Raw genomic sequence first — 26,199 nt, 5'->3', positions numbered from 1 at the left:
ATGCGTGTGCCACCACTGCCTGGCCTGAACTTAAAACCCTATTTTTAACAAAAACCTATGTCTTATACACTAAGATATACCTTATATGACATATAAAATAGAAATTACAAAGATATAGACATTCTAAATTTTTCTTCTCATAGCTGATGGGGTATATGAGTCCCATTTTAGAACCACTGGTCTAGACTTTAAGAGCAGCTTTATAAAACAATAAAACATCTCCTGGGATTTTTGTCCTTTCCAGAAAATATAAGATCTATAAACTAATAAATTCACAAACCTTAAATACATTCTCTGACAGGTTCATAGAATTATCTACACCAAACAAACGGTATTTACCGATGGTAACAACCAAGATTAATTAGCACATTACCGGACTCCCACTGGTAAGCGCACTGCCAACTGTGGCATCCTCTGACACCGAATACTTCAGGGTTTAGATTGTTTGGGAAGGAAAATCTAGAATTAGATTATCACGCTAATAACATATGACTAAGAGAATCAAAAGATGTAATATCCTAATCTTAAAAATGCAAATATGAGAAGCATATCCAGAGACGATAAATGAACCCAACACCTATCAATCATTCCTAAGGATGTGAGCCACACAGGAACATCCTATGTTCTTGTGCATCATATACACATGGGTAATGCTGTGCTGCAAACTGAAGACCACAGAGCAATAAAAGATGCAGTCCCTGTAAGTTTACTGTAAGGACAAGTAGGCAATAAAGCATGCCAGCATTTAGTTCCCTTAGACGGTGTTTGTGAGATACCAGCCAGATGTGGATGACTGAAAAAGTGTGAGAAAGTTCCAGCTAGGGAAGGGAACAGGAAGCTTGCAGGCGGGAATTCTCTCCTGTATGAGTGCTGATACATGTGAGTGGGAGTGGGAAACAACCCTGAGGCTGTGAAACCTGGGGCAAGTGCGGTGCCCTTATCATCCATTCGGGATTCTCTGAGCTAAGTTCTGAAGAAGTCACCCCTTCTAAAAATCACATACATCTTTTCACTTGTTCTATTTTTCCAGAGAGGTCAGGGACTGACCTCACCAGTAGAACACTTGAGGCTTGGGTTCCATCTCCAGAACAGCGACACACACACACACACATACACAAACACACATACCACAAACTTGAGACAGATCTATGCACACACCAAGAAAGTGACACGCAAGAAAATACCAGCAGATGATGAGTGCGTGAAGATACTGAAGAAGTGAAATTACAGTAGCTCAGAAAGGAAGGGACAGTAAAATATGTCAAACTGGCCGGGTGGTGGCGGCGGCGGCGCATGCCTTTAATCCAAGCACTCGGGAGGCAGAGCCTGGCAGATCTCTGTGAGTTCGAGGCCAGCCTGGGCTACCAAGTGAGCTCCAGGAAAGGCACAAAGCTACACAGAGAAACCCTGTCTCAAAAAACAACAAAAAACAAAAAAACAAAAAACAAAAAAAATGAATACACGATCTGTAAAGACAAGGCAAGAATACAGAAATTCTATGGTATATGGTTTGTAATAAATATTTGATAATCATTGTAAAACATGAACAGGTAAAATGTGGGGCAAAGAAAATAGAAATCACCCATGCTCTCATCAAATGGAGAAAAGTTTTAATATTTTAATCACGATTTTGGCCTTCCTTCTATGTAAACATACCTTAAAATCAAATTAGGGTCCCTGCTCTGGACAACTCAAGCATGCCTCCCAGAGAAACTGGATTCACCACTGAACACACAATCTGATATTTAGCGCACTTATTATGAATGTCTCCCAAGTGGTTAGATATCCTTTAAACCCATTATTTTAATGACTAAGTATACACGCACTGTCGTTTTTTAAATGGTTTCACTGTTGGAATTTACTCAGATTCTCATAATACTCGCGACGACAGCTAACAGAACTGCTTACTTTGCACCAGGCAAGTTTCCAAGCACTTTATATAAATTATCTGATGTTCGGAGTGATGTAGGAGGTTAGGTGCTATTATTATCCTCATCTGACAGATGAGAGTTGAGAAATTAACTGCCTAAGTTCACATGGGCGGCGACAAACAGGATGACCCTGTAAGTCACCTGCTGTAGCATCCTGTTCTTAGCCGTCTACCATGTCACTCGCCTCATTACCTTAGTGTATACTCGGAATCACTGGGTCTGAGGAATTCTAGGACTAGACCATCTTCCACCTAATGGGTAGCAACATGCCTTCTTGTCTTCCACCTAATGGGTAGCAACATGCCCTCTAACCTTGATATGAAACAATTCCTTCTTCGTCAGCCTTGTTCGTGACTTTTATAATCTGCTACAATAAACTCCATCTCTTTGATGCCATCAAGCCGATGCTTGTTCGCAGCTCAGCTATTTTAAGTTCCTATTTTGTGAATTTTCCATTTCTCTTCCTAACTAGAATTTTTTTTTTAAGTTAAGGAATAGTAAATTGAAAACATTTTGGAATATGACTCAAAACATCAAAGACTGTTGCTAGCTAGCTCTTTCAGTGGGACTTAATAGATGGGCAGTCCTTAGGGAAATCATCACAGCTCAGTTGTAAATATTTAAAAACATAGACCTAAGCAGGCCCTCCCAACAGATAGAGGAATACTCTGAACTGCGATTTCCACCACCCAGTAGAGGTTGCATAATACTCTAGAATAGTTGTCTGGTGCTTGGAACCTTCTCCTCTCAGTTCCTTCTATCAACATGTTTGGGAAAGCAAAATCTATAATTCTGATGTTTGCAAGGTGAGGTCAGAATTAGAGAAGGAAACAAAGATCTGGAGAGAACAGCACCTGCAGAACTCTCCTGCATTCTTCCTGAGCTACAAGGCAAGGGAATTTGTTTGCGATAATAATCTACCGGCCAGAAATTTCACACAAGCAGGGCGAAACTCTGTTAAAGACTGTTGTTAATAGGTCATGAAAGTCATTGCTCCATACAAGGCAGTTTGTCATAAATCGAGTGCCTGGCATACCCTCTGGGTTGAAGTTTAACATGTCTCACTCACATAATAAGTAATTTTTCAGGATGGGCTTTTTCTGGATAGCTCATGTCATCTTTTGATGGCAATGTTGAATGCTTTCAACTTTTAAGGGGTGCCTCTCTTCTTGTGAGAGCCCCAAATTTCATGACACCCTTTGGAATGCTAGCTCCTTTAAGTACCAATCACAGAGAAAAGCCTAGCATTGAAGGCACGCAAGAGACTCTCCCAAACAAGGATCATAGTGAATACAAAAGTTATTTTGCAAGAGCATGGACACAATATTTGGTGACGAGTTATTAAACCAGGATTACTAGAAATGATAAGGGCAACTCCATGTATTAGATGGAGTTGGGGTGGGATGGGAAGGCAAAGGGATGGATAGTTAATGATTCAATTTTGTTTTGTGTGGCTGATCAGTCCCACTTGTTAATCAAAACCAGCTCACTTTGAAAAGAAGGGCAGTTTTACTACTTATGAGAAATAACTAGTCTGCTCATTCCCAGGACCGAAGCCCTGTGTGGGCCATCACAGCTCCATGTGTTTTCAGAATCTCAACTAAGAAAGGCCTCTGGAGGCCACATCTCAACTGTGTGGCTTGCTAACACACATGGAGATTGGTGGGGTTTTGTTGTTGGTAGTCATTTTTGTCTTGTCATGATCTCACAAGGTAGTTCTGGTTGTTCTGGAACTCACTACACAGACCAGGCTGGCCTCTAACTCACAAGAGATCCACCTACCTGCCTCTGCCTCCTGAGTGCTGGGGTTAGAGACGTGTACCACCAGAAGCAGCTAAGAGACCAGTGTATTCTAAGGAGAAGGGACAGCAAGGAGAAGTGTGCTTGCACATGAAGTGACCACCAGTTTTACTTCACTGAAATAACATTCATAACTTGGGGCTAATAAACAAATCAAACAGGGTTTGTGGTACACGATGACCCACTGAATTTTAGTCTGGAAGGGGGCTTGTCTAATAACAGCTGTGGGTCAAATAGTATCAAGGGGTAAGGGACCGGAGATGAAGTCCTCAGAACCCCAGAGAACAAGTTAAGATGTATGCACTGCAGGGACCGTGTACAAAGTCTGAAGAGGGAACTTCGGCAGTAAGGCTAGTGGAACTACAGGGTGTAGACTCTAGGTCCCGAGCACCCGAGGTGCCAGGCCAGGTGGTGGGACAGGCTATGTTAGAAAAACAGTAGAGACAAATGAGTAGGCTTTCTGTTCACATTTTCATATAAAAAAAAAAAATCTCCCTGCAGGGTTTTCAACTACAATCTGGCTACCCATGGATAGGAAAGAAGAGTCTGGGGATGAGGGGAAACTTTCAGGGTACACCTTGCAAGCTATTATTTAGTCCAAAAACTACTTTTAAAAAGAATTGGAGGTAATTAAATGAGATGCCTCTATTCGAATACCTTCCTCTAACTTCTGGCTACGTGTCAAGTTGCACTTGAATTAAGACTGTTTTTCAGCCAGAGTCCAGGTTTCCAGTGATGACTACTCACAGAGGAGGGGGTAATTCCTATGTGAGCCTGAGAGGCCAGCATATCAAACACAGTATCACACAGTGGCAAATAACTACTTACCTGGCAAAATTCAACCCCTGTAAGTTACCTGTCATAGCTACACAATGGACAGAGTCTGGCCAATTAGCTTGGGAAAATATCATGGCAAATGAAAGAGACTCTCAGAAGAATGAGTATTGTGATTTATTCGAACAAGGCTAAGTCACACGGTCTGTGGACACAGAGGTGAGATTGGCCAGCACAGTGATTGCTGAGCTAGCTTGGATTTACCCTTTGGCTAAAAATGAGTTTTGAAAAACAACATACAACCTTTTCTTTGACGTAATGCATGCTAGGAGGCAGATTGTCCAGATATAAGTGAACTAAGTCGAAAGGTTTCACCAACTCCAAATAGCTAGGGATGTTCATTCATTCAACAGTTCAAAAGTAAGTAGAATTTAACATTGCAATTTAGTTTTATAAAACCGCATGATACTGTTTCGCATTTGACTGTATTCACAAGCACCAGTGTATCAAAATTTGAATACTTGCTCAAAACTCATTCAATGTAACCAATTTGCAATGTGTTCATCAGAAACACCATGTGTCCAGAGATCAGCTATGCTATTCCTTCATTTATTTGGTTTAATGCTTTGTATTTTTTCTTATTCCATTAAGGATGAGTCATCTGAAATAATGTAATTCAATAAAATATGAGAATTAAAATTAGATAACAATCAGAATCAAGAGAAACAGGATAGAACAGCCAAAAGACATGAGGGGGGATTAGAACAATAATGCTAATAATACATTTTTTTCACATGGTTATTAGATTTGAGCTGCAAATCTCACTCTTGAATTCCTAGTCACCAAAGCATAAAGGGAAACATCTATCTAGCAAAATGGAAATAAAGTCACACATAGTAATTGTTCAGGGGAGGAGGCATGGCTTGGCTCTGGCACCTAGGGCTCAATGGAATTTTCCCCTAATCAAATCTATGAAGTGATCTAACAGTAGTTTCTTCTCCATGGTCCGCTGCATGAATCCTTCACAGTGCACACAAGGGAGGCGGGGGTGGGGCGTGGGGGTGGGGTGGGGGTGGTGGTGTCAAGCATGCTGAAGAGGGAAACCAAGTCACTCAGTTTGGAAAGCTCCCCTTAGACCCCTGGTCTAGACGAGATTAAGGTGGTAGATGGCAAGGCCTTTGTTCCACTGAACATCTAGAAACAGTTTTTATCAATTAATCTTATAAAAAATTTGGAGGGGGGGGTTTCATGACAGGGTTTCTCTGTGTAGCCCTGGCTGTTCTAGAACTAGCTCTGTAGACTAAGCTGGTCTTGAACCTCTGCCTCCCGAAAGCTGGGATTAAAGGCGTGTGCCATCATCGCCACCTGGCCAATCTTATCAAATTTAAAGACAATCCATATTCTCTTGTGAGTGTAGGAACAAATTCATTTCATGCACCTAGTGAAGGAGACAAGCACAATTATTTTTCTTCAGCCATACATCTCCTGCATTTGACATTGACGATTACAAAATTTACTTCTGTGTATTTTTCCCATAATGCTAATTCCCACAATTTTGATTGTATTGTATGTGAATTGAGAGAATTCTGCCTAATTTAAAAAGAAAATTAGGAATGAGATTTAAAAAGTACACATTTAACAAAGAACAGACAGGTTTCAAAAAGGCCAGCAGGAGCCTGGTGTAGTGACACACACCTTTAATCCCAGCACTTGGGAGGCCGAGGCAGAAGGATCTCTGTGAGTTCGAGGCCAGCCTGGTCTACAAAGAGAGTTCCAGGACAGCCAGGGCTGCTACACAGAGAAACCCTGTCTTGAAAGAACTCAAAACAAACATACAGACAAACATATAAAATGACAGCAAGAGAAAGATACACAAGGATAAAATGCAATCATCCGGGCTTAGAATTCCATGGCTACAGTGCACGGGACCCAGGGTTGCAGCTGGCTCTTTTTTTTTTTTTTTTTAAAGATTTATTTATTATGTATACATTGTTCTGTCTGTACGTATCCCCACAGGCCAGAAGAGGGCACCAAATCTCATTACAGATGGTTGTGAGCCACCATGTGGTTGCTGGGAATTGAACTCAGGACCTTTGGAAGAGCAAGCAGTGCTCTTAACCTCTAAGCCATCTCTCCAGCCCTGCAGCTGGCTCTTGAGGCAAGCCCCAACACGCGAGTCATCACATCTTAGAGGTATTACATTTGGATGTAGAACACAAGAGAAATGAAGATTCCTTCTACAATGAGGAAAAGGCTCTTATTTGGTCGACTACTTCAGAGCATAAAGATAGAGCACATTGTGAAAATGTCCAAGTTCTACTTGCTAAATGAATAAAATAACTGTCCAGAAGTTAAAAAGTAAGATGTATGTGTGGGGGCGGGGCACTCAGTGGTTAAGAGCACTGGCAGAGGACCTGAGTTTGATTCCAAACGGTGGCTCACCACGCTAACTCCAGTCTCGGGAGATCTGATGCCCTCTTCTGCCCTCTATAGGTACTGCATGCACAAGGTGCACAAACATCTTCAAGGCAAGACACACCCCATACACATATAAAAAAAATGATTTTTAAAGAAGCAAAAAGGTGTACTGTAAACCACAGGCTCTTTTAAAAAGTGAGCAGGGGAGAAAAATGCAAATGATTTGCTCAATACCCTTGATTATAAATAAGTCTCGAAAATAGCTATATCTTCATCGGGTATGGGAGCCTGCTTTGTTTTCACCAATTATAACAACTTGATTTATTCATAAGTTCTTGTCCCACGCTTCCCCCAGTCTTCCTACCTTATATCTAAAAGTTTTCCTTCACCCATTTGAAACATTCCAACTAGGTTAGAGAAGAAACAGCAACAGATTATGCTTTACCATAGTGTGTGAAAATGAGGATTCTGGGTAATTTTCTGGGTAGTGAGGAAGGAGAAGAAGATGCATGAAGATTAGAAGGTATTCCCTGTCAGATAAATGTGCTGAGGAGAGAATGAAAAGACGTTAATAATGACTCACTAGGCTTATGGGACAGGAAAAGAAAGATATATCAAAACTTTCATAGTGTAAAAGTAAAGCCAACAGAGGGTGATGGCGTGGTCCTTGTGTCTAGCTTGGTCTTTTCTGATATTTTTTCTCTTTTTCTCCTAAAATAACATTTGGAAGCAGAAAAGCCACTGGACCTTCCAAATATCTCATTTTATAGAGGAAAATATCTAAAATATTGTTTTTATGGCTGAGGATGTAGCTGAAACATGACCAAGCTAACACTGGAAGCCTTGGGCCTGATCTTGGATCTGGTCCCTAGCACCACAAGAAAAAAAAAATTGAATCTGCATCTGTTTAATATCTGTGAGGTCACTTTGCAGTTATAGACTCTTAAATGTTTTGTTTTCACTTAAGTTTTAATAAAAACATATTAAAAATAAACCACAGCCCAACCTTAAAACAAGTTGTTACTTATTAACCAGATCACTGCTCCTTCTGGAATAACTTAAGAATTTTCTTCAAACATGAATTCTGCTTTCTAAATTGTTTTTGAAAGTAGAATTGAAAGGGAATCGATTGCTATAATGCTGGAGAATGGGCACGATGTGAACCTAAACAGGGAACGACTGCCTTCCTCGCTGCTGGGGCCACAAATGTCAATTAAAAAATAACCAAGTCTGCCTGTCTATAGAAAGAAGCGATTTTTAAAAATACAGTTAATTGCACTAGCAACAAAACAAAACATACTATCATTTTAAATGGTTGGGATTATAAATATATATATATTGAAATGCAATTTCATTCATTCAACAAATAACCAACAAACAGCTATAAGGCATCCGAAGGAGGATAATTATAGAACGGGGGGGGGGTATTCTATCTCCTTGGTATTTATTTTCATTCAGTTCGCCAAAATCTCTAATCCGAAATTGTGCCTATAAAACTGGAGTTTACAATGATTCATTTTTTCAAAATTCTAAACCTTAATGTTTAGTGTAAAATGAAAAAAAAAATGCAGCCTGAGAGGAAACAATCTTGCTTAAAAAAAACAAACAAACAAACAAAAAAAAACCTCAACCTTAACCTGTTTCTCGAAAAGGCAAAGGTCAGCTCGGAGGTAGTGAGTGAGGCTGGAGATAGGGAGACAAGACTGCCTCTGCTGGTTGACAAGCGCATCTTTTCAGAGTCTCAACTCCCGACACCTGTATCAAACTTGCAGCTAGCTCTCAGATCCATCAGTTCCCCTCTGGTTTATCCTAAGAGAACACGCCGGTCTCATCCATCACCCGAGTAATCTGACTTCTACAAGGACTTGCCTTACACTGGCACCCAAAATAAAGTGTTTGCACCACTGATTTTATATACCACTCGGCCAGGCGTAAAGCACACAAATATCCACAACCCCTCCTAAATACCTCTAAAACAACACCGTTCCTCATCTACATTTTAGCTTAAAGAGATGGGAAGGACGCGCTTGCTGATCTTGCTTTTTTGAAAATGCAATGACATCGTCTACTTGAGCTAGTGCAAAAGGCAACGGTCTCCTCCCCGAAGAAGCCCCGCGCCAACCTGTCCTTCCAAGCACCCCCACCCACCAACCCGAGGGTCCCCCCAGAATGTTGGCGGGAAGGGTCCAGCGCCCCTGCGCCCCAGCTCGGCCTCGAACGTTCCAGCAGAGCGTCTCAGGTCCCCCGGGGGCTGCGCCCAACGCCATTAGCACACCTCGGAGCGCTGGCAGCCCAAGAAGGAGGCAAGTTTGGCCGCTGCCGGCCGCGTCCCCGCTTCTCCCTGGCCGCAGCATCAGCAGCGGGTGGCCTCCAAAGCCGGGCCCCGCCTCGGCCACCTACCTACTGGGCGGGGGCGCGGACTCCGCGGGTCGGGGCGAAGTGGCTCGGGCGCACGCATTTCTGGGAGCGGTGGCCTCTGCCGCTGGGCGCGGGGGAGCGCATCCTCCGGGGTGGGAGGAGGGAGGGCACGAGGGTGGGGGTGGGGGAAGGACCGCGCGTCGAGGAGGAGCGTCGGGAAGCGGCGGCCGGAGCCGGGGGGCGGAGGGGTGCGCTCCTGCGGGGTCCCCAAGTCCAGATCTGCCCCAGCAGCCGCCGCCGGGATGCTCGAGGCCTCGCCCAGGTGCCTGCAGCGGCGCCCACGGTCAGGGCACCCGCCGCGCTCCGGGCGGAAGGCGGGGAGCTGCGGTGGCGCGACTCCCGCCCGGCGCCCGCCTCTAGCTCCGCCCGAGCCAGGGAGCGCGCTGCGCTCGTCCGCTGCGGCGGGGGCCCGAGAGCCCGGCGGCCTGGCTTAGCGGTTCGGGTTGCAGCCGCGGCATCGTGCCTGCCGGGTGCGACCTCGGAGCCGCTGGCTGGACAGCTTGGGGGTGACACGGGTCCCCCAACACCGGGTCCCAGCGGCTCCGCCCCGGAGAGCTGCGCGCGCGGCCTTCCCAGGCCTCAGCCCTTTGTGACGCTGCCCCGGGCGACAACTCAGGCTATCTGTGGACCGGGAACGGTCTGCTTACCTGGCTTCTGTTCGCATCCCCTCTAGCTGGCTACGGTCTGGATCTTGGAGGGAAGTAAAGCTTAGGGGCACAGCTGGAGTTAGAGCGTCTGCTGGAGTCTTAAAGTCCCTTTACTTTCCCTTCCAGCTCTAGGACCACGGGCCACCCTAAATTCATCCTTCTGTCTTTTCCGGGATTGCCTTTGGCAACGGGGCCCACCATCTCCTCCCTCTCCCGTTCCCGGTTCAACATCCTGTAAGCTGCGGAATTGCAATCATAGCCTAAGCAATGTAGCAATTGGGCGGTCCAGCGGCTCTTCACCTAGACTGGAGGGAAGCTCAGTAGGAAGGCTTTTGCATCAGCCCCGGGGCCTGTGTTTATGAGCTTCCCCCCGGTATTGGATGCCGCTCCCTTTACTGACTCGTGACGAGCACTGCAAGATGACTCCGAGGATCTGGCCGTGAAGAATACTCTTAAATACAGGAAAAAGGAAAAAAAAAAAAAAATCAACAGCCTGCAGCTGGTCTGATAAGACTGGTGTATCCGAAGCCATCCACACATACAGTACATAGCGGCTCCCCAGGTTGCCGCTGCTGCTTGGTATTACCAGTCTTGGAGGGCTGAGGAGAGTACTGAACAGTAGTGACTTGGGGATTTTAGCTGCAGGTGATGTTATATGGTCTGGTAAATATAGAATTGTCTCTTGGTTTGCACTGACCATCAGTAGATTATGACGTGTGTTTACATCTTTATAGTCTGAGTAGGAGAGACCTCTCCTTTTTCTTTAGACACCTTCTTGGTAAATAACTTAGCATTTAGCTAAGGAAGAAAACGGGTTCCTAAAATATAAAGAGATAGTTCTATTTGGGTCAAAAGAAAAACATGTCTTGAACTCTCCAGAAGTTTGGTGGTGGTCTTACAATTCTTTGATACGTGCTTTTATGATTTTGAAATCTAAGCTTAATTAAAAAAAATGAGAACACACACACACGTCATAGTGGCATAGTCCTGTAATCCCAGCTCTTGGGGGACTCAGTTAGGAAGATAAAGAATGCAAGGCCAACCTCAACTACTAACCTAAGGTATATTTCTCTTTGAAAAAGTAAAATAAAAGTTTGAAAAGAAAGGAAAAACACCATGTCAAGTCCAAGTTGTGATAAGATAGCTGAGATCTTTGGGAGGGAGCGTTAGCTTCTTGAAGGTCAGGGTGGAACAGTCCAGTGTCTGCGGTGTATTGTCCTGGGTAGGAAGGGAGGCACATGACTCAACCCTGTTCTGAGAAGGGCTGATGATTCTAAAGCCCCATATAAGTGATAGATATAATAGTCCTGCTATTTTGCCCCAATTCAGAATGACCTGATTGTAGGGATACATAGTGATGTTATGAGAAACAACGTGAAATCACTTGGAACAAGTACTTTGCAGTTTGCTTAACAAAGTATCTAAACCTTGAGTGTAGTTTCTGCAGAAAATGTTTACTGAGCTGCAGTTACTGTGCCCCCGCTCCACCCCAACAGCACCCCTTTGTATCTATGAACCCTGATTTCCTTTCTCTTAGGCAATAGTATAACTGGGTGTGTGTGTGTGTTTAAAATGGTGACTATTGCTGAAGAAGTGTTCCTCAGCCTTTCAAAAGCATGGCAAATAATGTCACTATCTTCATTAGCTCCCCTGGGACTATATGATGTTATCACATGCTAATTATAGCTTGTCACTACAGTGAATGTCTGAATAGAGTAAGGAGTTGAGCTTTCATGGTTCGGGAGTGCTTCTAATTTAAAGATTGTTCACTCATCCTTTTTCATTACCAAGTATTGACTGATTCATCTGAGTCTTCACAGAGAAACAAAATTAACATCCTCTTTATCCCTGTTATCCACTACAGTACCCGGTAGCCCCATGTGGTCATTTAAATTTAATCAAACACAGTTAAGTTATGATTGTTCAGTCTATTAGTCGTGCTTCAAGTTCTAAGGAGTCAACTAAAGCTTGTGGTTGCCTTTTGAATAGCACAGGCCGTAGCATTTCCTTATTATAGGAAATTCTTCTGGAATCCTTGTCAACTTTCAATGGGTAGAGAGGAGTCACACAAAAGAATTTGGTTAATATGAGTACACCTCGATCAAATACCATTTGAATATATATATATATATATATATATATATATATATATATATATATATATATATATAAACATGATAATCCTGAAGAATTCATGGTTTGCCTTTGGACTACAGCTCCAACATGTGCTGGGCTTGGATAAATTACTACCTTTCTGATGCTTTTATCTTCGAAGCGGGAATGGTCGCAGCACCAACTTCATAGGGTAGATATCGGGAATGAGATCATTCATGGAGGGTATGTGCAGTGTTGGATGTGTAATCAATAGGAGTCAGCTATTACTCTAGTAGCATGTGTTAGTATAATCAAAGTTTTCTTTTCATAAACAGTATCCCCGAACTGGACACTTGTGGCCCATTTCTATAATCCCAGAATTTGGGGGGGGGGGTAGACAGGAGGATTGTTAGCTCCAGGCCAGCCTGCCATATGTGATAAAATCCTATCTCTAATTAATAAAATTAATTCATTTGTAAAATTTAATTTATTAATGAAAATGAAATGGTCTCCATAGCACCTCTCCTTGCACCTGGTTAGTTGCAAGTGATTGGTAAGTGATGAACGGTTTGGGGCTGAGGGCCTGTGATAAATATGAAGACTGCCTCTTCTTTCTCTAATAAAGGGGAGAAGTGATGGTGGGGTAGTTTAAGCACATTTGTCATGTCCTTTTTTTGTGACAAATCATTTTTATATATGGAGACTTTTGTGTAAATTAGAGAGGCAGGGAGCTCTTTGAGCCTAAAAGGGAGAAGCGGAGAGCGAGTCATTTGACTTGCTCTGCCCTACACACACACACACACACACACACACACACACACACACACACACACACACACACACACGAATAAGAAATGACTTAGGCTCAGTTAGGCTCACTGAAATATTGTCACAGATATATATTTCCGGGCCAAGATGTTTGAGTTGTAACTCGTGCACTGGATGAAAAGTTGAGGCTACGGCCACCAAGCAAGTTCCCTCTTGTAGTGATAGTATTTAGAACTATTTTTCTATGTCTAGCTCAGAGAGAAATACATGCTCACATGCTCTCTCACCCTGCACTTGGGCTGGTTGACACAGGCTGTGAGGGACACCAATAACAACTGTGGACGTCTGTAGGTGGTCCTCTACATCTAAAGAGGTTAAAGAGATCCTAATTAGCAGGGTTGAAGGCAGGAGCCCATTTTCACAAGCTGGGGTCATTAGTCTACCCAATAGACTCTATCGGGTCACTAAGATACCATCTTGACTTTGAGAAAACATGAAAGAAGTCAGATGTGGCGCCATACACCTGTAAGCCCAGCACAGGGGAACCTGAGCATTAAGATGGCAAGGGTCCATATGCTTGGTTTTATGGTTACTGCATACTCAACTTTATAAGAAACTACCACACCGGACGGTGGTGGCACACACCTTTAATCCCAGCACTCGGGAGGCAGAGCCTGGCAGATCTCTGTGAGTTCAATGCCAGCCTGGGCTACCAAGTTGGAAAAAAAAAAATGAAAAGAACTATTTTTCAGGAATCTGTATCATTTTATAGTCTTTTTTTCCCCCGACTTTTTTTTTTTGGGGGGGGGGGTTTCGAGACAGGGTTTCTCTGTGTAACTTTGGGCCTTTTCCTGGAACTCACTTGGTAGCCCAGGCTGGCCTCGAACTCACGGAGATCCGCCTGGCTCTGCCTCCCAAGTGCTGGGATTAAAGGCGTGCGCCACCACCGCCCGGCATCATTTTATAGTCTTACCTATATGTATACATTATGAAAGATAGATGTGAATCTATTAAATAAATGTAATAAAGTGTGTGATACATTTCTTTGCTATGCTGTAATTTCTTGGTTGCTTCAACTGCCACCTCAAGTTAAACTGTTACATTTGCAATCCGTGACTGGATTGATGGCTCCGCAGTTAAGAGCACTTCCTGCTCTTCCCAAGGACCTGAGTCTGGTAAGGTGATGTCCTAGTTAGGGTTACTACTGCTATGATGAAACACCATAACCAAAAGCAAGTTGGGGAGGAAATGGTTTATTTGGCTTATACTTCCACATCATAGTCCATCACTGAAGGAAGTCAAGGCAGGAACTTAAATAGCCTGGAGGTGGGAACTGATGCAGAATCCATCCTGGTGCTGGGTCAAGCTGCTGATTTTGGCTTGCTCCTCACTGATTGCTCAGCCTGCTTTCTTGTAGAACTCAGGACTACCAGCTCAGGGGGATGGGCCTTCTTACATCAATCCCTAATTAAGAAAATGCCCTATAGGCTTGCCTATGACCTGATCTGATGGAGGTATTTTCTCAGTTAAGGTTTCCACAGGTTGACATAAAACTTGTGGTACAGGTGGCATGCTCTAGGGATATATATGGAGGAGGCGTTATTGGGTCGGTATGCACAAAATTGCCAGTAATGAAAAGAGCTGGCACTGGGCGCATTCTGATGAAAAGTACTGGAGAAAATGTATCATTTATGATAGGTTTCCCGCCAAAAGATATTCCTAGTTTGAGAGACTTTCCAAAATAACTGTCCTCCATTATTTTAAAAAAAAAATCAATCTTAAAAGAAAATTGAAACTTGCAGATTGAAGAAATGAGACTTAGTTGGGTCCTGAATTAAAAAAAAAAAAACTATAAAAGATATATTAGGAAAATATATTAGGAAAATTGAAACTTTTGATTATTGATCATATAAGTATTGAATTCAAATTTCCTGAGTGTGATCATTATATTGCTGGTTCTTTTGAGATGATAAATGATAAAATATGTATTAGACATTACAATAACCTCAAGTGGCTCAAGAAAAAAGTAAACACGGCAAAAATATTACTAGTTAGTGAATCTAGGTTATTACTGTAAGATAACATATAAGCTATATACAGAACTTAAAATATTCATGTAGTTCATTAAAATAGTAACGAAACAAAAATATCAATATTTTGGGCACTCAATAGAACCAATATTACCATTTTTTAAAGGATCAATGTTTAAAAGTGTTGATATTTTATTTCTTTACACGAAGGATAGAGAACCCAATGTGAATTCAATACTTCAAGCACATCTAAATTAGTAGTAGCTGCATTTCAAGGCACTGGAGACACTCATGAAAGCCACTGAACAGACAACACAGGTTTACAAGAAGGGACTGTGTGCATTCATTATCCAATATCCCCTCCTGTAGGTTTGATATTTTTAAAAACAAAAATCTCAGGAGAAAAAGACCCATAAAAACCAGGTGTGGTGGCATGGGCTATTAACTCCTGCACTTGAGAGGCAAAAACAGGTGACTCTCTGTGAATTCAAGGTCACTTTGGTCTACATAGACAGTTCTAGGGCAGCTTGGTCTACATAGTGAGATTGTGTCAAGAAGACAAAACCCAACCCTAGCTATTTGTTCATTGGACAGATAGTTTCTGGGACTATTCAGGGGAAGTTGCTAATGCCTTCCAAATGAGAAAAAGGAATGAGGGTTATTTGGGAGGTAGAACTTGGGCATGGGTTTCACTGCCCTCCCTTTTAACATTGTGATTAAACCTATTAGAATTTAAACTAAAATTCTAAAACTGGCATCTGCTGTTTTTGCTCAAAATTCAAAGCTCAGTTGCTTCCGACAGGTTACCCCTTAAAACAGAGATAAAGCTATCTGCAGATCTTGATCTACTGAAATTTCTTAGCCAAGAAAAGGGGGAGTGTATTTTCTATATAAAATACGATAAAGGGTTAGCACAGACCTTTAATCCTAGCTCCCTGGAGCAGAGGCCAGCCGATCTCAGTAAATTAGAGGCCAGCTAGGGCCACAACAGTGAGACCCTGTCTTAAAAAAAAAAGTTTAGAAATGTCTTCTGGCAATATTTTATTAATCTTAGCCATTTCCTTTAATTTTTCCAGTTTGTGTATTGAGATAACTTTAGATTGTATCAATGATTTAGTCACCATCATCTGAAACATTTCCAAAAAAAAAAAAAAAAAGAAAAGAAAAAGAAAGAAAGAAAGAAAAAAAGCGGCAATATTCAAGCCCAGCTCAGCTGATTCTGCATGATGGAAGGCCCTTGAATCTCCACAGTGGTTTCTGAGGGTGTGGTGAGCAAGGTTCTTCGTGGATTCTTGCCTATCTTGCCTCTTTCCACCTCGATGCACAGTGGGGGCTCTTAGTTTACATGACTCTTGCCTCGCATTTCGTGAGGCGTTGTGGATGAAGGCTGACTGGCTCTTGAACACTTCTGGCAATTACAATTTCCTGGCTGTGATTAGTGTATATTGAAGCGACTGTCCAGATATGAGTCATTTGAGGAATGTGAGAGTAACTCACAGCTGGCCTGTCACCCTAACTCTCGAAGCTTCGTTAACCCTGATCACATATGCCAAATAAGTCACAATCATGTGATACATACATATATATTAATTTACATGTGCAATACGCCCTTTGGAACCGACATTTACACGCTACAGTCTTTGTGGGGTCTTGGACGATGTATCCTTAGCCTTTCTTGGGTACTAACGGCACTTAATATTCACGTGACAGGAAAAAAAAGAAAAGACAGATACAAATAGAGTCAGATTTGGTTTGAATAAAGTGTCTACGACGGTTAAGAAAAGAGCGAAGCAGACGACAAAAGTTTGACAGTAGCCTAGGCGTAGAAATATTTCCATGGAACGTAGGTAGGACGAGAATTTTGCACCACAGGAAGAAGGAGATCAGATTTCCAGGCTCCTTAGCAGCTGTTTCCCTCCTAGCAGCTGCAGCGAGCTCCGCCGGAAAGCTGAAAAACTGCTCTGGTTTCCGGTGCTCATTCCTACAGCAACTAAATGCATACAGTTAAGGGCGAGTGTGCCCTCTACAGCCTGGAAGTATATTCAGCATCTATATGAACCAATTAAAGTAATAGAAGGTTTCCCTTCAAGTTCCCTGGTGGTCTAGTGGTTAGGATTCGGCGCTCTCACCGCCGCGGCCCGGGTTCGATTCCCGGTCAGGGAAGACTTCCTTTTTCCTAGCAACTTGATTCTATGTGGATCAAGAAGCATTACTGCAAGCGGGTTCTTATTGCTGCTTTATTGTCGGCAACAAAAATTAGACTCGCTTTACGAATGTCTTTAAAGCTATATTTCAAAAATCATACGTCTATTTATTTACGATTGACAATTAAAAAGCATTAAAGTTCCCTAACTATAAAGGACTTGAAATATACTTGTTTGTAAATCTGTTCATCTAAGGAATACAATTTCCAGCCTCTGAGAATAATTCGGATGTGTAAACAAGCCAAGATTTTTAGGAAGCCTTTATTTACTCTTGGGTGTGTTTCACTGATAAAATAAGGGTATCATTTCAGGGAGATTTATGCTTATTTTGCATCACGTTTTGAGTCACTTTCTATTTATACATTGAGAGCATATATTATTTATTTAAAGTGGAGCTGTTCCTATCTTGTTCTCCTTTATAAATTCAAAGAGGCCTTTTTGATAAAAGTGAATGATGAATTATTTGCTTTTTTTAGTTTAAATTTTTATTTTTTATATTTATTATTTGTTTGTTTGTTTTCGAGACTTGGTCTCACTAAATAGCTCTGGCTGTCCTGGAACTCATTATATAGACCAGGCTGTCCTTGACTTCAAAGAGACGCACCTGCCTTTGCCTCCCAAGTGCTGGGATTAAAGTCATGTAACACAGCCTGGCATTTAGTTTTATATGTACATATATATGTATATAGTTTAATATATATATTCTAACCCATTTAATTATTTTACGTAAGTTTTTTCTTTCTAAGAAAACCACACAAATGCGGTAAGTTTCTTACATTCAGAATGCCAGTCCTCCATCTGCCAATCACATACTGTAAGTTGTACATTGGGATTTGGATGAGAATTTTTATAACTGAGAACAAATGGAGCTTTGGGATTTCTCAAAAAGAAATTATGAAAACGCTGGACCCAAAGAGAATACAAATGGTCGTACAGAGACCTTCACTGTTTTGAATTCTAAAATTTTATTCTATTCCATCCATTGTTGTTGTTTTGGGGATGTCGGGATTTAGGTTTTTTTGTTTTGTTGTTGTTTTTCCACTTTGTGTTTAAATCTGACCTTTCACAATGACATAAAAACTTGGAAAACAAGACTTGGAAGCTTGATTTCAACTAAGATGACCTGTTTTGCCTTCCTTCTAGCTGTACTATGACTGGTTTGGAAGAGAAAAATACTGAGTGGTTGCTAACAGAAGCACACTGGCTTTCTCTGAACCCAGTATTACTAGTAGGTTTTTTTTTTTTGTTGTTGTTGTTGTTTTTAGAAAATTTCACTTCACCATGCAATAACAGCAGAAGTATATTTGTCATAATTATCATCACCAACAAAATAATAGGCACCACACACTGGTTATTTGTGAGGTATCAAGCTATTCAAAGAGCCATGATCATGTGGTAAAGAAAATAAATGGGCACTGGATGAAAAAAGAATTTGAATGCTGGTTTCCAAGGTGAACAGAAAGGCTGGTAGTATATAGGTTGCCTGAGAATGGGCATTTTATTTAAGGGGATCCTGCATAATTGTGACAGGGTTTTCCAGAGAGAAAGAACCCCTAGAAGATGATAGATAGACAATAGACAGACAGACAGACAGATAGATAGATAGCTAGATAGATGATAGGAAGACAGATAATAGATAAAATGCAGTGTGTTAATTGGCTTTCTCATTACTGTAAGCAAAACACCCAAGAGAACTTAAAAGGAGGAATTATTTATTTTGGCTCCTGTTTTCAGAGAGGTCAGCCAGTCCTGACTAGGAGGGTACAGTGGAGCAAGTTAATTCACACCATGCTATCCAGGAAGCAGAGGAGCAGCTCATGGGAGGTACAGCCCTCTAAGAACACATCTGCACGGACTGATTCCACATGTCACCATCTCCCAGTAATGCATTCATTTTAGAAAACCATGAAGGGATTACTCCACTGAGTAGTTCAAAGCCCCCATGATCTAATCATCTCTGGAAACACTACAACAGATACACTCAGATCTCTGTTTTGCTAACCTAGGCATTTCTTGCTCCAAATACACTGACAATCTAAATGAATCATCAGAGATAGGTAGCTGGAGAGGTAGACACATAGAGAAGAGATCCATTGTGGGAATTGACTTTGTGATTATGGATACCGAAAAGTGCCACAAGAGGCCATCTAGAAAGCCGGAGAGCCTGGGACAGCCATGGCCAGGCTCATTTCAACACTAAAAGCCGTGCAACCAAGGAAGCTGGTAGTATAATTCTTAGCCCATGGCTGAAGACATGAGAACCTGCTATAAATCTTGGAATCCCAGACCCAGGAGTCATAGTTCAGCTGTCTAGTGACAAGAAAAGGAGAGTGTCTCAACTCTTGGACAGAGAGGAGGTTGACTTTTTGTTCCATCTAGGACCTCAGTGATTGGATGGCACCACAATCTGCCTTTGCCAGTCCATATGCTCAGGAGGTTCCTGCTTGTGGAAGCCCGCCTCGTGACCCTCCAACAAACAGCGTGGGGGCAATAGTGCCTTATCATTACCGTTTATTGAGTCCTTAATCCCATACAGTTGATACTTAAAATTAACTATCACAGTGACCACAGCTGGCATCTGCCATGAAGACAGCTTCATCAGCTGGGCTGTGATGAGGGACACATGCCGGGATATGGTGTAGGATGAGGTCAGACAGAAATATGCAACCAGATTATGGAAGACTTGACGACCTGCTTAAAAGTTGCAAGTGGAATGCAAGAGAACTCGGTATTTGATAGGCCCTGAAGCTACAGGGTCCAGAATGTAGAAGAATCATTGCTGATCCCATGATGTGTGCTCTGCCTGATGAGTACATTCAAAGGGGCACACAAAGTGATAAGGAGGCTGAAATGCAGGACAGTGGGCAGAGATGGTGAGTCCAGCTTCATCCCTCAGAGCCAACACAACCAAACATTGATAGGAAATGTTAAATTAGAGTTGAAGGTCCGGAGTGAGGAGCCCCATGCTTAGAAGAAGCTTGAGTAGATTTGGAATCTCCCAAAAGGAGAATTCACAAAACAGACAGATGATCAAGGAATAAACACAGGAGCGTATACTAAGAAAACGATAAGAACAGCATAACTAGGAAAGGACGTAGCAACAGTGATGTCAGAGAGATAAAGGGACTTAAGAAACAGTGGCGGGTGCTGGAGAGGTGCCTCATTACTTAAGAGCTCAGGTTGCTCTTCCTAGAACCCATATGGTGGCTCACAATCATCTGTATCTCCAATCGCAGGAAATCCAACACCCTCTGCTGGCCTCCAGGGCACCAGGCATGCATGAGATAACAAGACACACACAAAGGCAAAATACACAGACAAAAAAAAAATAACAATAAAGGTTAAAACATTTTAAAACAAAAAGAAGGGGTAAGTGGTGGTAGAATGAGAGTCTTGTGAAGAGGCTAAGGAGAAGAAGAAGGTGATTAAGCAAGGCAGGGAGTGAGATGTTGGGTGCTGGGTGCCGAGTATACTGTCAGGAGTTGCAACAGTAAGGGTGTCTGGGAGCTCATTGTTATATGACCGACTCTAAGAGTGAAGGCCTAATGAGAGGAAGAGGCAAGAGATTTGTCCATGAACTCGTGACAGAGGATGAACAAATATGGGAAAGCAAAAGAGGTCTGAAAAGTGCAAAAACATCCTTGTTGAGAAGCCAGAGAATGAAATCATCCTTACTGTGCCAATATTAGCTGTGTGGACTGAGGAAAGGACTCAACTCTTCAGAGCTTCTAGGTCCTTTCTGTACAGTGGAGATGCTTGTGGTCTCACAAACACTTCAGTGTGTACGTTAGTTCATTTGTCCAGCCATTCATAAAACAGGGATACCCTAGTCCATGGCAGTCACTGTGGTGGCACAGGTACATAAAAATAAATAAGATTGTCTCTACAATTGCAGTTGAATAGGAATCAGAGGAGAAAATTTGATGGTGGCTTATAAATTTGGAAAGAAGCCAAAGAAGGAAGCCATATAGTATTCATATGTGAGCCGAGGATGGTCACCCAAGTGACAGTGTTTGCTACATAGGTTGACATTTTTGACACATGATGACAGATCCAGAGGTGATTGGAACTGATGTAAGACCTCCATCCTGAAGAGAGAAAACACTTGCTCAGAGATTGAATGCAGCCAGGAGAGGCTACCTTGCAGGCTTGGTTTGGGCTGGAGAGTCAGGGTTTCTCTGTGTAGCTTTGGAGCCTGTCCTGGAACTCACTCTATAGATCAGGCTGGCCTTGAACTCACAGAGATCCACCGGCCTCTGCCTCCTGAATGCTGGGATTAAAGATGTGTGCCACCACCAGCAGGGCTGTCCAGGTACTTTCTAAAGGAGACTTTGTTTGTTTTGTTTAGTATCATCTTTATTGTCAGTCAATAATTTCCTAAGGGATACTGTTATTTCAACATAGCACTGGGTCATAATACCCACCCTCAGCTTGAAGGTACTGCTGTGGAGAGATGGAATACTGTGTTCGACTCTGAGTTTAGGACGAGTGGCGAAACACTGAGGAGTGTTTGCATAAATACTCCAGACGTGAAGAGGCCCTGCAAAGGTAAGGGAACAGGAAGTGCTTAGCCTGCAGAAAGGAATTTGTGTATACCTGAAAACACTCTTCTGTGCTTGTCCACTTTATTTTGAACGCAGAATTGTCATCCAGCCGAGGTTGTACTTACTACTCTACTGGGTGGCAATTTGGGCTGAGTCATCCTGAAACCATAAGGATGCCTGAAAGCAGCCCGTGGGGGGCCAGTTAAAGGCAAGGATTTTCATTAGCATCTAGAACAGTGTTTAGCATGTGGATGGTGTCACTGAATGAGATAAATAATTAACTAAACCAAGAAGTAGGTTGTTAGAACTGGTTTTGAAAGCAGTCATGTCAACCAGGAGAAGAGGTGAGTGACCTGCCTGCCAGCTGAATTGACCACTCCCTAGATTCTGTTCCCAAAGACCCACTCCACAGGCCACACCCTCCCACCTCATCACCCCCAAGGCTGCTGGGCCCTGCCCCCAACCCCAGCGGACTTGCATTGCTTAGACCATGCAAGCCAGAAGAACAGATCACACCAGTCAGTAGAACAGAGCCCCCTACTGCACCAAATGCCAAGCTAGCTGCCAGAAGGGTAGCCCCCAACTTGGATAGAGACTCCCTATAAGATCAGAGGTCATGCTGGCCACCAGAAACCCAGACCACAAAGACCAGAAGACCAAAGGGGAGACAAAAGCCAAGAAAAAACAAAGCAAAACACTCATCCAACAAACACAAACTCAGAAATCAACACCTAGACCTGTAATCATCCTAAACCCAGATGCTTAAACACCAGTGCAAGAATACAACCACAACAGTCAGGGCAACATGGCAACACCAGAGACCAGCTATCCTATTACAGCAAGACCTGACTATTCCCATGCAGTTGAAACACAAGCAAACTACCTTAAAAACAACTTTATGAAGATTATAGAGGTACTTACAGAGGAAATGAAAAAAAAAAATCCCTTATAGAAATTGAGGAAAAGGCAAACAAAAAAATTGGAGGAAATCAATAAATACCATAAAGAATGCCAAGAAAAGACAAACAGGTGAAGGACTCGAAAACCAGAATAGAAACAATAAAGAAAACATAAATTAATAGAATCCAGGACATGGAAAATCTGGGTAATGTACAGGAACTACAGATGCAAACTACAGATCACCAACAGAATATAAGAGTTGGAAGAGAGAATCTAAGGTGTTGAAGATATGATAGAAGAAATAGATTCATCAATCAAAGAAAATATATCTAATAAACTCCTAACACAAAACATCCAAGAAATCTGGAACACTATAAAAAGGCAAACCTAAAAAAAAAAAAAGGGATAGAAGAAGGAGAAGATTCTCAGTTCAAAAATCCAGAAAATATATTTAACAAATCATAGAAGAAAAATTTCCTACCCTAAGGAAGGAGATTCCTATATAAGTACAAGAAGCTTATAGAACACCAAAATACACTGGATCAGAAAAGAAAGTCCCTGAGCACATAATAATCAAAACACCAAACATAAAAACAAAGAAAGGATAATAAAAACTGCAAGGGGAAAAGGCCAAGTAATATATAAAGGCAGAACTATTAGAATTACATCCACCTTCTCAATGGAGACTCTGAAAGCCAGAAGGGCCTGGACAGATGTTTGACAGACACTAAAAGGCTATGGATGCCAGCACAGACTACTATAACTCAGAAAAATGTTCAATTACCATAGATGAAGAAAACAAGATATTTCATGACAAAGTCAAATTTAAACAATACCTATCCATAAATCCAGCTCTATAGAAGGTACTAGAGAGAAAACTCCAACCCAAGGAAGTTAACTATACCCACAAAACCACAGACAACAATCTCACACCAGCAAAACCCAAAGGACACACACACACTCACATGCACACATACACCACCACCACCAGCAGCAACAACAAAATAATGGAAACTAACAATAATTGGTCATTAATAATCTCTCAATATCAATGAACCCAATTCCCCAATAAAAAGACACAGGTTAACAGAATGGATACAAAAACAGGACTCATCCTTGGGCTGCATACAAGAAACACACCTCAACATCAAAGGTAGATATTACCTCAGAGTAAAGGGTTAGAAAAAGAATTTCCAAGTAAATGGACCTAAGAAACAAGCTGGTATAGCTATTCTAATATCTAACAAAATAGACTTCAAACCAAAATTAATCAAAAGAAATAGAGAAGGAAATTTCATATTCATTAAAGGAAAACTCCACCAAGGTAACATTTTAATTCTTAAATACAAGGGCATCCACATTTATAAAAGAAACATAAAGTTTAAATCACAGGTTGAACCACACACATTAATAGTGGGAGTGAGTCTTCAGTACCCCACTCTCACTAATGGACAGACAGAAACTATGAATTAAATGAACCTAACATATATCTGTAGAACACTTCACCCAGACACAAAAGAATACACCTTTTTCTTAGCACCTCATGGAACAGTCTCCAAAACTGACCACATACTCAGTTACAAAGTAAGTCTCAACAGATACAAGAAATTGAAATATTCCCCCTGTAGCTTATCTGATCACCATGGATTAAAGCTGGATTTCAACAACAACAGAAACCACAGAGAGCCTACAAACACATGGAAACTGAACAAACCCCTACTGAAAGACTACTGTGTCAAGGTGGAAATAAGGAAACTAAAGACTTCCTAGAACTCAGTGAAAATGAATGCTTGACACACCCAACTTATGGGACACAGGTGCTAAGGGGAAAGTTCAGAGCACTACGTTGTAGAATATTATTTTAAGGTGTGTTGCATTTGTTTATGCTGTGGAACATTTGTTTAATGATGCAAAGATGTGTTGCATTCTTTTGTGTTGCATTTGTTTAACTCTGTGAAGCTGTGGTACTGTGCCTGTATAAAACACCTGATGGTCTAATAAAGATGAATGGTCAATAGCAAGGCAGGAGAAAGGACAGGCAGGGCTGGCAGGCAGAGAGAATAAATAGAAGGAGAAATCTGGGAGGAAAAGAAGGAAGAACAAGAGAACAAAGAGAAGAGGATGCCAGGAGCCAGCCACAGAGTAAAAGTAAAAGTACGATATACAGAAGTAAGAAAAAGAAAAAGCCCAGAGGCCAAAGGTAGATGGGATAATTTAAAGTTAAGAAAAACTGGCAAGAAACAAGCCAAGCTAAGGCTGGGCATTCATAAGTAAGACGATATCTCCATTTTATTTGGGAGCTGGGTGGCAGGTCCTCCAAAAGAGCCAAAGAGCAAAGAGACAACAATAATACTATATGCCTTCATAAAGAAATTAGAGAGATCTCACACTAGCAACTTAACAGCATACTCGAAAGCTCTAGAACAAAAAGAAGCAAACACACTCAAGAGGAGTAGACAAAAGGAAATAATAACTGAGGGCTGAAATCAATAAAATAGAAACAGAGAACAATACAAAGAATCAGTGAAACAAAGAGTTGCTTCTTTGAGTCAACAAGATAGACAATTCCCTATCTAAACTAATTAAAAGATACAGAAAAAATTCCAAATTAACAAAATCAGAAATGAAAAAAGGGGACATAACAACAGACATGGAGGAAATTTAAAGAATCATTAGGTTATACTTCACAATCCTGTATCCCACAAAATTGGAAAATTTAAAATAAATGAACAATTTTCTTGATAAACATCTCATCAAAGCTAAATCAAGATCAGATAAAGAATTTACATAGATCTATGGCCCCTAAGGTTCCCCCCTCAAAAAAAGCCCATGGCCAGATGATTTTAGTGCAGAATTCTACCAGACTTTCAAAGAAGAGCTAATGCCACTACTCCTCAAATTATTCCACAAAATAGAAACAGATGAAACATTGCCAAATTTATTTTATGAGGTCAGAGTCACCCTGATATCCAAACCACTCAAAGATTCAACAAAGAAAGAGAATTACATGTTGTGGAATATTCCTTTACACTATGTGAATATATGTTGCTATGATTGGTTTAATAAACAAGTTGACTGGCCAATAGATGAACAGAATGAGGTTAGGCAGGAGAACTAGACTAGGAGAATGCTGAAAGAAAGAAGCGTGGAGCTGGGAGTTACCACCAGACTTAGAGGGAGCAGGAGATGAATGTGTCATGGTAATAAAGGTACTACCATGTGGCAGAGCATAAATAAGGAATATGGGTTAACTTAAAATGTAAGAGCTAGTAGATAATAAGCCTGAGCTATTGGCCGAGCATTTGTAATTTATATTAAGCCTCTGAGTGATTATTTGAGAGCAGCTGTAGGATGGGAAAACTTCCCCCTACAGGTATAGACTAATTTCCCTCATGAACATTGATGCAAAAATCCTCAGTAAAATACTTGCAAACCAAATCCAAGAACACATCAAAAAGATCATTCACCATGATCACTTAGACTTCATCCCAGAGATGCAGAGATGGTTCAACATTTGAAAATCTGTCAATGTAATCTACCATACAAACAAACTGGAAGAAAAAAACCCATGTGATCATCTCATTAGAAGTTGAAAAGGACTTTGATAAATTTAATACTACTTCATGATACAAGTCTTGGAGAGATCAGAGATACAAGGGACATACCCAAAC

General features: G+C 41.6%; 1 protein-coding gene and 1 non-coding gene across 4 annotated transcripts in view; one reads left to right on the top strand and one right to left on the bottom strand.

The window, feature by feature from the left end:
* The window catches only part of Ncoa7 (nuclear receptor coactivator 7), a 150,503-nt gene extending 140,069 nt beyond the window's left edge, over positions 1–10,434 (bottom strand). For 2 of the 3 annotated variants that reach the window (XM_028868333.2, XM_028868336.2), the window contains exon 1: positions 9,324–9,629. The gene's annotated coding sequence lies outside the window, so the exon portion shown is untranslated. Of the gene's footprint in view, positions 1–9,323; positions 9,630–9,988 lie in introns of those variants that run through there. The other variant, XM_028868335.2, reaches the window with a different exon arrangement.
* Positions 10,435–16,971: 6,537 nt separating this feature from the next.
* Positions 16,972–17,043, top strand: Trnae-cuc. The gene has a single exon. It is a non-coding gene; the product is annotated as a tRNA-Glu (tRNA).
* Positions 17,044–26,199: the final 9,156 nt, after the last annotated feature.

The sequence above is a fragment of the Peromyscus leucopus genome, chromosome 8a (assembly GCF_004664715.2).
Source record: "Peromyscus leucopus breed LL Stock chromosome 8a, UCI_PerLeu_2.1, whole genome shotgun sequence".
Classification (NCBI taxonomy): domain Eukaryota; kingdom Metazoa; phylum Chordata; class Mammalia; order Rodentia; family Cricetidae; genus Peromyscus; species Peromyscus leucopus.
Note: the sequence above shows the minus strand (reverse complement) of the source record. Positions and strands in the feature narration are given on the sequence as shown.